This window comes from Eulemur rufifrons, chromosome 23, assembly GCF_041146395.1.
Source record: "Eulemur rufifrons isolate Redbay chromosome 23, OSU_ERuf_1, whole genome shotgun sequence".
Taxonomy (NCBI): Eukaryota; Metazoa; Chordata; class Mammalia; order Primates; family Lemuridae; genus Eulemur; species Eulemur rufifrons.
This window is the reverse complement of record NC_091005.1, coordinates 26,872,853-26,889,759: the sequence shown is the minus strand read 5'-3', so window position 1 is coordinate 26,889,759 and position 16,907 is coordinate 26,872,853. Positions and strand designations below refer to the sequence as shown.

The window sequence follows — 16,907 nt, the reverse complement described above, 5'->3', positions numbered from 1 at the left end:
ATCCAGGAAGATCTATAAATTCCAAGTGCAAGAAATATATAAAAAAAATTACATCAAGACACAACATAATCAAATGGCTCAAAACGAAAAAACAGAGAACACTTTGACGGAAGTCAAATTTAGAAGACACAATATGTATAGAGGAAGAAAGATACGAATGATAGATTTATCATGGAAACAATATAAGAGAGAAGATAGTGGAGCAATATCATTAAAGTACCGCAAGACAAAATTATTAACCTGGAATTTTAAACCAAACAAAACATCTTTCAAAAACAAAGGCAAAATAAGGACTTTTTCAGACATTAGAAAAGATGAAAGAGGCCAGGTGTGGTGTCTCACACCTGTAATCCCAGCACTTTGGGAAGCCAAGATGGGAGGATTGCTTGAGGCCGGGAATTTGAGACTAGCCTGGGCAATGTAGCAAGACCCCATCTTTACATAAAAAAAGAAAAGTTAGCTGGGCATGGTTGTGTGCACCTGTAGTACCAGCAACTCAAGAGGCTGAGGCAGGAGGATCACTTGAGCCCAGGAATTCGAGGTTGAAATGAGCTATGATTGTGCCTCTGCACTCCAGCCTAGGCAATAAAGTAAGACTTTGTCTCTAAAAAAAAAAAAAAGAAAGAAAAAAATTCAACACTGTACCACCAACTACACTATAGATATACAGATTTAAAAGTCCTTCAGGCAGAAAAAAAAATGATAGAAATATAGATAGATCTACACGGAGGAATAACAAAGGAAATGGTAATTACATTGAAAAATATTTTTTATTATTTAAAACTATTTAAAAGATATTCAACAATGTAAACAAAAATTATAATGAGATGGGAGGGTTACAATGTCTGTAAAAGTAAAACGTATGACAAAAATAGCACCAAGACTGGAAAATATGAAATAAAAGTATACTGTTATAAGATTTTTATAGTATATATGAAGTGTATAATATCACCTCAAAGTAGATTGAGATACATCAAAAATGTATACTACAAGGTTTAAAACAACCACTAAAATAATGAAACAAAGAGTCACAGCTAATAAGCCAACAAAGGAGATAAAATGGAATCATAAATACACTGAATCCAAAAGAGGGCAGAAAGGAGGGGAAAGGGACCAAAGAACAGATGACATCAATAGAAAATAAATAGCAAAATGATACATTTAAACACAACCATATCAATAATCACATAAACAATCCCAATAAAATGTAGAGATTGCCAAATTGATTTTTAATAAAACAAGACCTAATTATATACTGTCTATAAGATACCAAATATAAATACAACGATGAAAATAAGTTAAAAAGTAACAGAATGTAAAAATATTTACCATGCTAATACAAATCAAAAGAAATCTAGAGTGTCTATGTTAGTATCCAACAAAGTAGACTAAGAGCAAAGAATATTAACAGGGATAAAGAAGGTCATTTCATAATGAAAAAAGGATTAATTCATTGAGGACATAATAATTCTAAACACTTATAGACCTAATCCAATTTCAAAATATGTGAAGGAAAAAATAATAGAAATACAAGGAGAGAGAGACAAATCCACAACCATAGTCAGATATTTTAACAACCCTCTCTTAATCATTAATAAAAGGAATAAACAGAAAATCAGGAAGGATCTAGGTCTCCACCATCAACCAACTTAACCTAATTTACATTTATATAACATTGCACCAAACAACAGCAGAATACACACATTCTTTTCAACTTCACACAGAACACTTACCAAGGTAGACCACATTGTGAGCCATAAAGTAAGTGAATATATTTTTAAAATTTCAAGTTATACAAAGTATGTTCTCAGACTCCAATGGAGTGAAATGAAAAATTAATTAACACAAAGATATGTGAAAACCTGAACATTTAGAAACCAGTGCATATTTAAATCTGTGGATCAATAAGAAAATAAAATATATATTAGAAATTATTTTGAAATTAGTGAAGGTAAAATCATGCATATTATGATTTTTGTGGAATGCCACTAAAGCATTACTTAGGAGGACATTTATGGCCCCAAAGGCTATACTAAAGAAGAAAAAAGACCTCAAATCAATGATCTGTCTTCCACCTTAAGAAACTAGAAAAAGAATTACAAATGAAACTAAAGTAAAGAAAAAATAATAATAATAAAGGTCAGAGTGAATCAATGCAATAGAAAAAAATAAAAGAAAAGTCAATAAAACCAAAATCTGGTTCTTTGGAAAGATCAATAACATTGATGAATATAAAGCCAGACTGATCAGGAAAAAGGAAGAAGGCACAAATTACCAGTAGCAGGAATAAGAGAGGTTACATCACTATTGAGTCTGTAGATATTAAGTGAATTATAAGGAAATATTATTATAAGCAATTTTATGCCAGTAATTTCAACAACTTAGATTAAATAGAAAAAATCCTTGAAAGATATAAACTAACAAAGCTCACTCAAGAAGAAACAGATATCCCAAACAGGTCTATATCTACTAAAGAAATTGAGTTTGTGGCTGAAAACCTTCACACAAAGGAAACTCCAGGCCCAGATAACTTCACTGGAGAATTCTACTAAAACATATAATGAAAAAACATTACCAGTTCTACACAAACTCTTCCAGAAATTGGAAGAGGAGAGAATTCTTCTCAACTTACTCTCTTAGGCTAGCATTGCCCTGATACCAAATCCAGACAAAGATATGAGAAAACTGCAACCCAAAATCTCTCATGAACATAGATGTAAAAATTCTTATTAAATTTTAGCAAACTGAATCAAATAACATATAAAAATGATAGTACATCATGACAATGTGGCACTTATTCCAGGAATGCAAGATTGGTTTACCACTTGAAAAGCAATGTAACTCATCATATTAACAACAACAAAAATATATAACCATCTATAATCATCTTAATAAACACTCCAAAAAAAGCATTTGACAAAAATCACACATTCATTCCTGATAAAAACCCTCAGCAAACTAGAAATAAAAAGGAACTTCCTCAACATGACAAGGGGTTTCCATGAAAACCTACAGTAAACCTCTTACTTAATGGTGAAAGACTGAATGCTTCCCCCCAAAGATTAGGCACAAGGTAAAAAGGTCCACTCTTACCACTTCATTCCACATTGTACTGGAAAGTCAAGATGTCAATAAGGCAAGAGAAAGAAATAAAAGACAACCAGATTGGAAAGGAAAAAGTAAGCCTTTTTATCCACAGATGATATGATAGTCTACAGAGAAAATATGATGGAATCTATCAAAAGCTACTTGAACAAATAAGTGAATTTAACAAGGTTACAGGATATAAGATTATATATACAAAATCAATTTTATTTCTCCTTACTAGCAACAATACAATCAGAAATTAAAACTTAAAAGCAATACCATTTACAAATAGCATCAAAAAGATTAAATACTTGTAGATAAATCTGACAAAAGATATACAAGACTTGCATATGAAAAACTACAAAACATTGTTGAGAAAATTAAAGAAGACCAAATAAATGGAGAGATATGCTCCTTGTTCATAGATTCAAAGATCCCGATATGTTAAAATGTAAATCTCCCCAAATTGAATTATTTTTAAATAATTATTTTAAAAATAATTCAGTGTATTTCCAGTAAAAATCTAGCAAACTTTCTTATAGAAATTGACAAGCTGATTCTAAAATTTTTTGAAAATGAAGAACCAAGTTGAGAGATTAACACTACCTGTCTTCAAAACTTTTTATAAAGCTACAGTTATCAAAATAGCATGGGCATGGCATAATAGTAGACAAAGCATAGAACAAAATAAAAAATCCAGAAGTAGACCCCCACATATGTGGGAAACTAATTTTTGAGAAAGGTACAAAGGAAATTTTGGTGAATAAAGGTTAGTCTTCAACAAATGGTGATTTAACAATCAGATACTCATGTGCAAAAAGAAAGAACTCAATCCATAATTCACACCATATATAAAAATTAACTGAAAAAAGACCATAGACCAAAATGTAAAACCTAAAGCCATAGGGCTTCTAGAAGAAAACAGAAAAATCTTTACATCTCTGAGTTAGGCAATGATTTCTTAGACACAGCATTAAAAGCATGATTCACAACAGGAAAATTTGATTAGTTAGACTTTCTCAAAATTAGTAAATCTCTGCTCTTCTCAAGACATTAATAAGAGAATGAAGGAAAAGCCACAGACTGGAGAATATATTTTAATAATGTATGTGGCAAAGGACTTTAACCCAGAATAAATAATGAACTCTCAAAACTCAAGTGAAAAAAAAAAAAAAACCTAGTCAAACAATAGGCCAAGGATCTTGTATCTTGTCCCCTCCTCTATCTCCACTGCTATTTCCCTACTCTGAGCATCCATCGTCTCTCCCCTGGCCAAGTCTAGCTCTCTCTTGCTATGGTCTGAATGTTGGTGTGCTCCAAAATTTATATGTTGAAACTTAACTGCCAATGCAATAGTATTAAGAGGTGTGGCCTTTGGGAGGTGATTCATCATGAGATGTCTGCTCTCATGAATGGGGTTAATGCCCTTATAGAAGGGGTTGAAGGGACCATCCTAGCCACTTGTGCCCTTCTGCCATGTGAGGACACAGCAAGAGGCACCATCTTGGATGCAGAGATCACTCACCAGGCACCAAATCTGCTGGTGCCTTGATTGTGGACTTACCAGCCTTGAGAAATATAAGAAATAAATTCCTGTTGGTATAATTACCCAGTCTAATCTAATTCTGTTATAACAGCAGAAATGAACTGTGACACTTCCTAACAGTCTTCCCGCCTCTGAGATTGCCCCACAACAACCTGTTCTTCAAACAGCAGCCAGCATGATCATGTAAAAATTTAAATTGGATCACATCAATCCACAGATGTAAAACCCTCCATGCTTTCCCGAACTGCCCTCAGTGCCCTACAAAGCCCTGCCTGATCTATCCCCAGCCTCTTTCTCCAACTTCTCATACCACCCCCCTCATTCGCTACCCTCCAGTCACGGCCACCTTCATTCTGTCTCTCAAACATGCCAAGCTTATCCCCAGCCCATCACCTTTGTGACTTCTGCTTTCCCTCTCTGAAGGGCTCTTCCTACATGGCACATACCTCTTTGTCTAAAGGGTTGGGGTGGGGGTCCTCCAAGAAGTCTTCCCAGATGACCTGGTCTAGACAGCCTCTATCTCTCGTTACACAGCTTTACTCTCTGCGTGGCATTGATTTATCACTACCAGAAACGACCACATTTGTTTGTTTCTATCCATTTGTCTGTTTGTGTATCTACCCACACCAAAATGCAAGTGCCAGGAGGCAAGGACCAAGCTGTTGTGCTATGTTCTCAACACCCAGTCCACAGAAAGCAAACCAGCCCATGTCACTGCTTAGCTGATGTTGGCTAAATGAGATAGTTACAAATTTCCCCTACAGTGAGGAATCAAGCCTTTAGTTTCCTTCAAAAATCCAAACTCTGGATCTTTCCATAACTCTCTGCTTCACGTTTCTGCATTATACAACAAAGTTGTGGCTTTCCTGTTCCTGAGAGGTGGAGTCCCTAAGATTCCAGTTTTGCTTCAAAGATACCTCTCAGAGAACCTGAACTCCTTAAGTCTCCTCGGCATCAGAGTGGCATAAGCTGAAATTATCGAAAGAAGCCTGATGTGGTTGCAGGAAAACACAAAACAAAGAACATCTAAAGAAGAAAAATTCCTTTTGCTTTTCATTGCTCTAATATGATCTTTCTCCTTAACAGCTGTTCAGTATCACCAAGTCAATACCACTTTCCTAACACATTCGTGACGGGCATGAATACAGTACGTGATTTGGCACTGAAGGTGTGGAGGTGGTCTGGGTTCAAATTCTGGCTCCACCACAAATTTGCCAGGGTTGAATGGCTTAGCTTCTCTGTCTCTGTAAAATACTGGAGAAAATGATCAAATCTAACTCATAGGATTATTGAGAGGGTTCAATGAAACATTCCATGTAAAGCACTTATCACAGTACCTGGAGTGTAATTAGTGCTCCATGAATAGTAATAGTGTTCATTATGATTACATTTATTAATGATAATTATTATGATTAACATTATTAGTAACACCTGATATCTTATCACCTTTTAGATTGAATTCAACATTTTTTGGAGTCTGGTATGTGGAATATATGGGCTAGGAATTATATGGCATGCAAACACAATACATAATGCTTGCATTTTACAGTTTTCAGTTTAAAGGGAAGAAGGAAAGGTGAAGCGGGTATTTGCAGTCTTAGTCTGTCTCCTGGGAGCCTTCCTGCTGGCTGGAGCAGTTAGGAAAACCCCCTTGACCACTGACATTAGTAAGGATGTGTATTTGTGCTGTAGAAGACATACCTCACTGTTCAGCCCTTTCTGCATTTCCTTCTCCCGTGTTTGAAGAAAAGAAAGCTGTGCCGGGGTGAAAGGTCACCCACCCATGTTGGTGTTTCCTGGAACAAGGTGCCTGAGTCACTGCAGAGGGATCCCGGGGCCAGAGCCAGCTAGCGCGTGGCCACAGGCTGAGCAATCTTATACCTCTGAGGCCCACCTGAGGCCCACGGGGGCGTTGTCCCACCCCCGTGCCAGGGAAGGAGCAGCACGCCTGAGCCCCAAAGCTTTCTCATGGCAGGAGAAGAAAGCGAAGCTGTCAGCTTAAATAGCTGAGCACAGAAGGTTCAATCCGCAGAGAGCCCCCTCATTCAAGTAACATGAGACCTGGGAGAAAAGGCAAGAGAAGAGCTGGAATCCAGTCAGGGTTTTTTTCTCTTTCTCTCTTTTGCCAAAGCTCTTATTGGGCACGGGGGGAGGGGGGACAGGGGAAGAGTCGCATGACACAAAAGACGCTGCTCGGAGCTGATGCCAATTTGGTACCTTAGAGTTACTGAGTTGGAGGTGGGGGTGGGGCCTCTTCCCAGATCTCAGCAGATGAGGGAAATTCTCCTTTCAAAGCCATTTATTCAACGAGAGCAAAACATAACATTAGGAATCAGTGCCAGGGTTCTGTGGGGGTTTTGCTGCACTTGGAAGGAAGGGTAAAAATTAACGGTAAAAAGTAAAGATGTTAAAGAGGTAAAACCAGATAATATAGTGGGGTGAAAAAAATCCTGTCATTTAAGAGCTGTAGGGAATATTCCTCATGGAGTGGGCCATATTTGTAAGTGGTTCATGTCCCTAGGCTGCTCTGGGTGGAAAGTTCTAGAAGGCAACAGTGAAATCAGAAGATAGCCAAGCTTCTCTGCATGGAAGTTAATAGGAATTTAGAACAGGACAGGGCAGCAAGGGACAAAGTGAGAACACAGGGTGACCATGGAGAAATGCTGGCATAGTTTTAAAAGATTTGATGTCTAATGTGTACTTTTAAGTTGTTTGCCATTTCAAAATGTCAACATCTCTGCCTCTCAGACTTGGAGCAAGATTTGCCCAACACACCGATGCCTGGCGAGGACAGTTTGGGATAATCGGGGTAACAGGCTACACTCCTGAGCTGGGAGGTAGAGAAAGAGAACGGTAGCCAGATGGGAGAACTGGGGTGTGTTTGAGAGCCCACTAAGGGCAGAACCGTTTGCCAGAGAACTTTCTCGCACTCCCTCCCTCCCCTCCTCTGTCTCCTGCCCTCCCCCCGCCCCCCATGCAAACATGAATCCCCGAGGGAGAAACAATACCTTCTGCATGTGGGATGGGAATTTGTGCCAAATTTTATTTAAATCCAAAGGATAGGGTGACCCCAGCTTATGCTTGAGTTAAATTAATTAGCACACAAAGCAAACTTGGTTCATTGTGAACGTCCCAGAAGAATGTATTAGACAGGATTCTTTCAATTACAAGTTGGCTTAAGCACAAAAAGAGACTTGTTAGCCCAGGAAACCGAAACCATGGAAAAGGGAAGAGTGGAAGTAGTTTCAGGATTGATTGGATCCAGAGACCTAAATACTGTGGGGACTCCCATCTCCCATTTGCCCCTCCCTTGGTGGGTCTGTTTCATTCTTTCCCACCAAAGAGAGAACTTGTCCCTCAGGTTTTTCATGTTAGCTTCAACAGGAAGATGATTTGCCTAAACCAGGAAAATACACCCAGAAATTATGGGGAAAACTTTAGACAGTGGATGTTGTATCAACCGTATTATTGGATGCTGACGTCAAGCTTTTTTACTTTCATCTTTGACAGGCTGGCAGTACCCCTAAAAGGGCCATGGGAAGCAAGCATGCAGGATATTTAGTCTAAGCAAACCCAGGCTTGGAGAAATTATTGTAGGCAACAAACCAACTCCCACATGGGGACATTCCTAGGTATCATTTTTCTGTGCAAATCTGATCACATCACTGTCCCTTTCCATCCTGACCTCCACTTAAAACTTATCAGTTCCCTCCCTTGTTCTCACCATGCAGCCCTTCACAAAGCTCAAGATGCCTGGTGCCACCTGACCCTTCATGTTGCTGCACTTCTTCTGGCACCATTCTCTGAGCTCCCTGCACTGACCGCCTCACCAGCCATATTAGTTCCTGAACATGCCACTCTCATCCCACCCCCGGGCCACTGCAGGTGCTGTGGTCTCCACCGCAGACCCTCTTCCCCCTCCCCTACCCAACTCTGTCCTACCAGTTGGCCAACTTCATTCCTATTTATTATTCAGATCTCAGCCCAAGCCATCATTGACCAGCTTCCTCCCCGACTTCACCAATTAAATGAAATCTCTTTGTTATATGTTCATAAAGCCCTGTGCCATGGTTTGAATATTTGTCCCCTCCCAACCTCATGTTGAAATTTAATTGCCATTGTAACAGTATTCAGAGGTGAAACCGTTAAGAGGTGATGAGACCTCTTCCTTCATGAATGGATTAATGCCATTATTGCGGGGACTGGGTTCATTATCATGGAGAGTGGGTTCATTATCGCAGGAGTGGGTTTCTTATAAAAAAGTTCAGCCCCCTGTTGTCTCCCTCTCTCTTGCCCTTTCTCCTTCTGCCACAAGATGACACAGCAAGAAAGCCCTCACCAGATACCAGCCCCTCACTGTTGGACTTCCCAACTTCTAGAACTGTAACAAATAAATTTCTGTTTGTTAAAATTACCTAGGTTCTGGTATTCTGTTGTAGCAGCGCAAAATGGACTAAGATATATTGTTATTGTGTACTTTTTCATCAATGCACCCATTATATTTGTGATTGTATGTTTCAGTGATTCTTTGATTAATAATATCAGCTCCATGAGAGTAGGAGTCATGTCTAGTTTGCTCACCATTATTTCCCAGCACCTTGCACATGGTCTGGCACCAGGTAGGCACTTAATAACTTTTTTGAGTAAAGGAACAAGTCAATGAATTAATTAATAAGAAAATGACAGAATAAACTGATGGATGAACGGACGAGAAAGGAGGGCTAGGGTAGTAATCAAGAATGATAGGCTTCAGACATGTACATTTTCTTTTAAATTAAGGGGGAGGGAACATTTACATTGCTCTGCATATGTGACTGACATTGAGCTAGATATTTTATACTTGATTTAAAATCAGATCATCCTAATTCTAGTGCCCATGGTCTTTTTACTCTACACTGTAACCCTCTATAAACAAAATGATAAGTTTGACGCCAAGGGAATTGGAAAATGAGAAAGACTCACTTTTTTATTCAAAGACATTTATAATCTTTGGGACCAATGGACATTAGTTTATATAATAAACACTTAGATACCACTTGTTATGTACCAGGCATGGTTCTAATGCTTTACAAATATTAACTCATGTAATGTTAATCTGATGAATTAGCTTCTATTATTATCAAAGATGTCTCTTTGAATGACAGAGATCAAGTATCTTGCTGAAAGCCACACTCCTATAAGGTTATAAAATCAAGATTTGAACCCAGCCGGGTGCAGTGGCTCATGCCTGTAATCCCAGCACTCTGGGAGGCTGAGGCAGGAGAATTGTTTGAGGTCAAGAGTTTGAGACCAACCTGAGCAAGTGTGAGACCCTGTCTACTAACAATAGAAAAAAAAAAATTAGCCAGACATGGTGTAATTCCATGCCCTGTAATCCCAGCTACTCAAGAGGCTGAGGCAGGAGGATCACTTGAGCCCAGGAGTTCGAGGTTGCTGTGAGCTAGGCTGATGCCACGACACTCTAGCCCACATGAAAGAGCAAGGCTCCATCTCAAAAAAAAAAAAAAGATTTGAACTCAAACCTATGGCTCCAAAACTCATGTGCTTACTTACCACTCCATGTAATTTTCACCATTAGAAAAACACCAGAGCTTAGCCAAAGTCTCAAAAGAGTCTTTTCCTCTGTCACAAATAAGGGAGAGGAGGTTAGGTTTTGTTCAAAATGGAATAAGCATGTTCCACTCTGTGTCTCCCACTGACCGAAACTAAAAACCCTGGACAAGATGCACAGGGCAGCTAGCACAGGACTATGAAAAGCAAATGGTAGCAGGCAGATTAGGGTAGGAAACCAGAATTCTAAGTGCCACTAGGTTAGTGATAAGCTCCTCGTTTCCCCCACTTCCTGTATCTCCTGACTCAGATTCAAAGGTGTCCTAAAACCCAGAACTGCACGCGGAGAGCAGACAGGAAGGACTCCAAAAGAGCTCTATTGCTGGTCTAAGGAGTGGGAAAGGAGAGGCCCTCTAGAGAGGAAAGAGTGGGGAAAATCTCATTTGCTCATTTTTTACTGTTTTCATTTTCTCTCACGCCAGCCCCCAGGCAATCACACAGTAGTAGTGGTGACAATAGAAGCTGGACAAATACCTGAAATGCAGATGGAAGGCAGCACTTCTTTCTGAGCAGAGTGACTGGTTCCAAGAACATGGGGATAGATGATACCCACCGCTCTTTTTCTCTATGTATTCTCTTGCCACTTAGCCCCAGCAGACATACTGTGGAAAGAGAATGGCAGAGAGGAGAAACTCAGTGACAGCTTTCTAGTCCAAAAACAAGAATAGAGGATTCCTCTGGGACAGTTAGTATCTGGGAGGTCACAGAGAGTAGACTTGAGAAAATGATACCAAAACATTTTGTATGAACTACTGTGCTTACCTTGAGCTATGCGTATATGGACCTGATCCCAAACAACATACCAAAATCTTTAAGAACTGAACTATATGGTAGACCACTGTTACATTCTCAAACTGGCACCTGGATAGCATTCACATGGGACAGATTGAAATAAGCAAAGCTGCAAAGCTTTGAAAGCTGGACTGACATCGAAACAATAGCTCAGAGGAGGCAGGTAGAAACATGTAGCCTGAACAAAACCTCATTGGCTGCCTGCTAAAACAAACAAATAACATTCTTTATATGATTTAATAAAATCTACTTTTAGATACTAAGAGTATCTAAGTTAACATTCAAAAAGTCCAAGACAGCTCTACTGGCGAGTAGAGTGTCTGACGGCAGAATGTTTCACAGGAAGTTCTCAGGTCCCAGATGTGGGTCCCTGGACTTCTCGTCTCTGAAGCACAGCAGCAGGCGTTGTGGAAGGTGAAGAGCTTCCCTAAGGATGACCCTTCCAAGCCTGTTCACCTCACAGCCTTCCTGGGAGACAAGGCTGACATGACCCACAGCATGTGGAAGTCGATAAGCCAAGATTCAAGTTGAACAAGAAGGAAGTTGTAGAGGCTGTGACCATGGTGGAGACATCACCCATGGTGGCTGTAGGCATCATGGGCTACGTGGAAATTCCTCGAGGCCTCCGTGCTTTCAAGACCATCTTTGCTGAGCATATCAACAATGAGTACAAAAGGTACTTCTACAAAGACTGGTTTAAATCTCAGAAGGCCTTAACCAAGTACTGCAGGAAATGGCAGGATGAGGATGGCAAGAAGCAGCTGAAGAAGGACTTCAACAGCATGAAGAAGTACTGCCAAGGCATTTGCATCATTATCCACACCCAGCTGCACCTGCTCCCTTTACACCAGAAGGCCCATCTGATGGAGGTGAACGGAGGCACTGTGGTTGACAAACTGGAATGGACCCCAGAGAGGCTATAACAGCAGGTCCCTGTAAACCAGGTGTTTGGGCAGGACAAGATGGTCTATGTCATTAGGGTGACCAAAGGCAAAGGTTACAAAGGGGTCGCCAGTCATTGGCATACCAAGAAACTGCCCTACAAGACCCACCAAGGGCTGCTCATGGTTGCCTATATTAGTGCATGGCATCCTCCCCCTGTGGCTTTCTCAGTGGCAGGGCTAGGCAGAAAGGCCAACATCAGTGCACTGAGATCAACAGGAAGATCTATAAGATCAGCCGGGGCTACCTTATCAAGGATGGCAAACTGATCAAGGACAATGCCTCTACCAATAATGACCTTTCTGGCAAGAGCATCAACCCCCCCAGGTGGCTTTGTCCACCATAGTGAAGTGACTAATAACTTTATCCTGCTGATACACTGTGTGGTGGGAACCAAGAAATAAGTGCCCACCCTCCACAAGTCCTTTTTGGTGCAGACCAAATGGTGGGCTCTGGAGAATACTGACCTCAAGTTGATTGACACCACCTCCAAGTTTGCCCATGGCCATTCCCAGACTGTGGACAAGAAGAAAGCATTCATGGGACCACTTAAGAAAGACAAAATTGCCAAGGAAGAAGGAGCTTAATGTAAGGACATATTGTTCAGCTGGTGGTATCTCAATAAAAGTTGTTTTCCAGTGGAGGAAAAGAAAAATCCATGATATAAAGAACCAAAGCAATCTCAATAGTTGGGATATCAACCTGAAAATGAAACAGATGCTGGAATTTTCAGACTTGGACTTTAAAGCATCTATTTTTAACATGATGCAAAAATAAAGGTGAATAATCTGTTACAAATGAAAAGATAGAAAGTTTCAGCAGATAAATAAAATATGGAAAAGATTTTAAAAACAAAAATATTAGAACTGAAAAACACAATAACTGAAAGAAAGCATTTACTGGATGGGCTCAATAGCAAAATGGAAATGACAGAAAAAAGAGTTGGAGAATTTAAAGATAGATCAATAGAAATGTTAAATCTAAATAACAGTGAGCAAAGAGATTGGGGGAAGAAAGGATGAACAGAGACCTAGGGGACAATATCAAAAGGTTTAGCATTCATGTCATCAGAATCTTACAATGAGATGATAAAGAATGTGGTGCAGAAAAAAATTTAAAGAAATAATGGCTGAAAACTCCCCAAATTTTGTGGAAAACATAAAAGAACAGATTCAAGAAGCTCAGCAAACTACAAACAGAGTAAAATTTGAGAAATCTACATTCAAATACATCAAAATCAGAATGCTGAAAATCAATGACAAAGAAAACACTCTGAAATCAACCAGAGAAAAACAGGACATTGCATACAGGGGGAAATGATTTATGACTGTATATTTCTCATGGAAGCTAGAATACAGTGGAACAACAGATTTAAAATGCTGAATGAAAAGAATTTGTCAACCCAGACTTTGATATCCAGTAATATTCTTTAAGAATAAAGGAGAAGTAATGACATTTTGAGGTGAAGGAAAATGAAGAAAATTCATATCCAGAAGGCCACCTCTTAAAGAAATACCACAGGAAGTCCTTCAAACTAAAAGAAAATGATTCTAGAAGAGAACACAAAACACTAGGAATGAGGCGAGAGCAACAGAAATGGTAAATTTATAGGTAAATGGAATAAATTCTTTTCCTCTTAAGGAAATAGATATAACAATTGAAAGAAAAAATTACAACTTTTTTTGATATGGTTTTCAATGTAGATAGACATAGCATATATGAAAAATACAACATAAATGGGGAGTTAAAGTGACATATATGGTGGTAAGATGTATACATTCCTCTTGAAGTGGGAAAATATTAATTCTGCATAGTCTGTAAAATGTGAAGCATGTACATTTTAACCTCTCAAGCAAGCATTAAAATGTTATACAAAGATATAATGAAAAACTCAATAGATAAATTAAAATGGAATACTAAAGATATTTAAATAATCCAAAAAAGGCAAGAAAGGGAAACAGAGAAACAAAAATAGAGGAAAAAAACAGAATACAAGTAATGAATAGTAGAGCTAAATTCAAAAATTTCAATAATTACTTTAAATACAAGTGGTCTGAATGCACAAATTTTAAAGTACAGTTGCAAGAATGAATTTTTAAAACAGACCCAATTTTATGCTGTGTACAAGAAACTCACTGTAAATATAATGATATCACTACATTAAAAGTAAAATGATACAAAAAGAAATAGCATGCAAATACCAAACAAAATAAATCTGGAGAAGATAATTAATATCAGGCAAAGAAGCCTTCATAGCGGCAAAAATTACCAGGGATAAAGAAGGACATTAAAAAAAATAAAGGAATCCATTTACTGAGGAAACGTAACAGCCCTAAATGTAGATGTACCCAGCAACTGATACTAAAAAAATAAGAAGCAAAAATTTCTATAATGAAATAAAGAAACAGGCAAACCTAAAATTATAATTAAAAATTTCAATATTCCTCTATTAGTAACTAATAAAATAAGTAAACAGAAAAATAAGCTAATATATAGAAGAACCAACAACACTGTCAACAAATTGGAATTAATCAATATTCATAGAACACTATACCAAACAGCAGAATACGCATTTTTTTCAAGTGCCTATGGAACAATCACAAACATAGATGATACAGTAGGTCATAAAACAAATGTTAACACATTTAAAAGAACTGAAATCATACAAAGCTTATTTTCTGATCACAATGGAATTAAATTAGATAGAAATAACAGAATGATAATTGGAAATCTCTCAACACATGAAAGTCAAACAACATGCTTCTAAATAACATATGGGTAAATATCAAGAGAAATTGAAAAATATTTTGAACAAAATGAAAATACACCATATCAAAATTTGTGGGAAGCAACTAATGCAGGGCTTTAAGTGCTTATATTAGGAAAGAAGAAAAGTCTCAAGTCAATAGTCTAGGATTCCACCATATGAAATTTGAAAAAGAAGAGGAAAATAAATCCAAAGCAAAAAAATAATAAGGAGCAGAAATCAATGAAATTGAAAACAAAACACTAATAGAAGAAAAATTAATGATCTATAAAATTGATAAATCTCTAATAAGATTGGCAAAGGAAAAAGAGAGAAGACCTAAATTCCTTATATCAGGAAGGCAAGATGGACCATCACGACACAACCACAGACATTAAATGAGTATTAGGTATTAATAAATACTACAAACAACTCTATGCACACAAATTTGACAATTAGAGTGAAATGGACAAATTCCTTTAAAGGCACAAACTACCATAATTCATCCAAGAAGAAATAGATAACTTGACTAGGACTACACCTATTAAACAAATTAAATTCTTAGTTCAAACCATCTTAAAAAGGAAACTCCAAGTCCAGATTCATAGTAAATGCAACCAAGAATTTAAAGAGAAACATTTCCAATCCAATACAATCTTTTCCAGAAAGTAAAAAAGAAGGGACACTTCCAGACTCATTTATGAGGCTGGAATTACCCTCATGCAAAAGCCAAAGACAGTAAAAGAAAAGAAAATTACAAATATACTGCATGGACATAGGAAAATTCCTTAACAAAATATTAGCAAATCAAATCCAGCAATACATAAAAAAAATAATACACTATGATCAAATGGACTTAATCCCAAGAATGTAAGGCTGGCTTAACATGAGAAAATAACTTAATGAAATCCATCATATTAATAGACTAAAGAAGAAAAAACACAAGAACATATAAATTTATGTGGAAAACACAAAGAGATCAGCATTCCCTTAAAATAAAAACTCTCATCAAATTGGGGACTAGAAACAAACTTCTTTAATCTGATAAAGGGCATCCAAAAAAACACACCGCTGACAACATAATAAAGACTAAGTGATTTTTCCCTAAGATCAAAGGAACAAGGCAAAGATATCCACTCTCACTACTTCTCTTCAACAGTATGCTGGAAGTTTTAACCAGTGCAATAAGTCAAACAAAATAAATAAAAGATATACAAATTGGAAAGGAAGAAATTAAACTGTCCCCATTCATAGACCTTGTTTGTCTTAAAAAAAAAAAAAAAAAAAGAATAGTGAATCCAGGAGAAAGTTTTTTTGAGAATTTAGTGAGGATAAAAATTTAATTTACAAAAAAAATCAAATTTCTATATATTGATTAAAAATTAGAAGCTGAAATTTGAAAAACAATTCCATTTAAAAATAGTTCCAAAATATGAAATACCTATGTATACATTTAACAAAGAATGTATAGACTCTATATGCTGAGAACTATAAAATTATTGTGAAATCAATAAAAGAAGTTCTAAGTTAATGCAGAGACAGACTGTATTCAAGGATTAGAACACTCAAGATAGTAAAGTTATAAATTGTCACAAAACTGATCTATAAATTTGATACCACTCCAATCAAACCACTGTCAGAATTTTTCGGTAGATATACATAAGCTAATCTTAAAAATTACATGGAAAGGCAAAACAATTGTAATAGCCAAAATAGTTTTGAAAAATATTAATAATTAAGGTGAGAAGATTCACACTAATTTTGATATTGTATAAAGCTACAGTAATCAATGCAGTGTGGTATTGGTAAAGAGATTCACACATAGGTAAACGACAAGGAATACAGAGACTATAAATAAATCCTCACAAGTATGGCCAATTGATTTTTTTTTTTACTTTTTTTTTTTACTCACCACTGTACAAATGAGTATGGCCAATTGATTTTAAACAAAGGTAGAAAAGCAATTCAATGAAGGCTTTTTAACAAGTAGTGTTAGAACAACTGGACATCCAAGTACCAAAAGAAAATGTCAACCTAAACCTTATACCTTATACAAAAATTAACTAAATATGGGTCCAGATTTAAATGTAAATTATGTAACTATAAAACTTTTAAAGAAACCTATGAGAAAATCTTTATTGCTGAGGCTTTGGTAAAGGGCTCTTAGACATACCACCAAAGGCA

At 37.3% G+C, this 16,907-nt stretch overlaps 1 pseudogene; it reads left to right on the top strand.

The window, feature by feature from the left end:
• The first annotated feature begins 11,366 nt into the window (after positions 1-11,366).
• Positions 11,367-12,564, top strand: LOC138373877 (large ribosomal subunit protein uL3 pseudogene; annotated as a pseudogene).
• Positions 12,565-16,907: the final 4,343 nt, after the last annotated feature.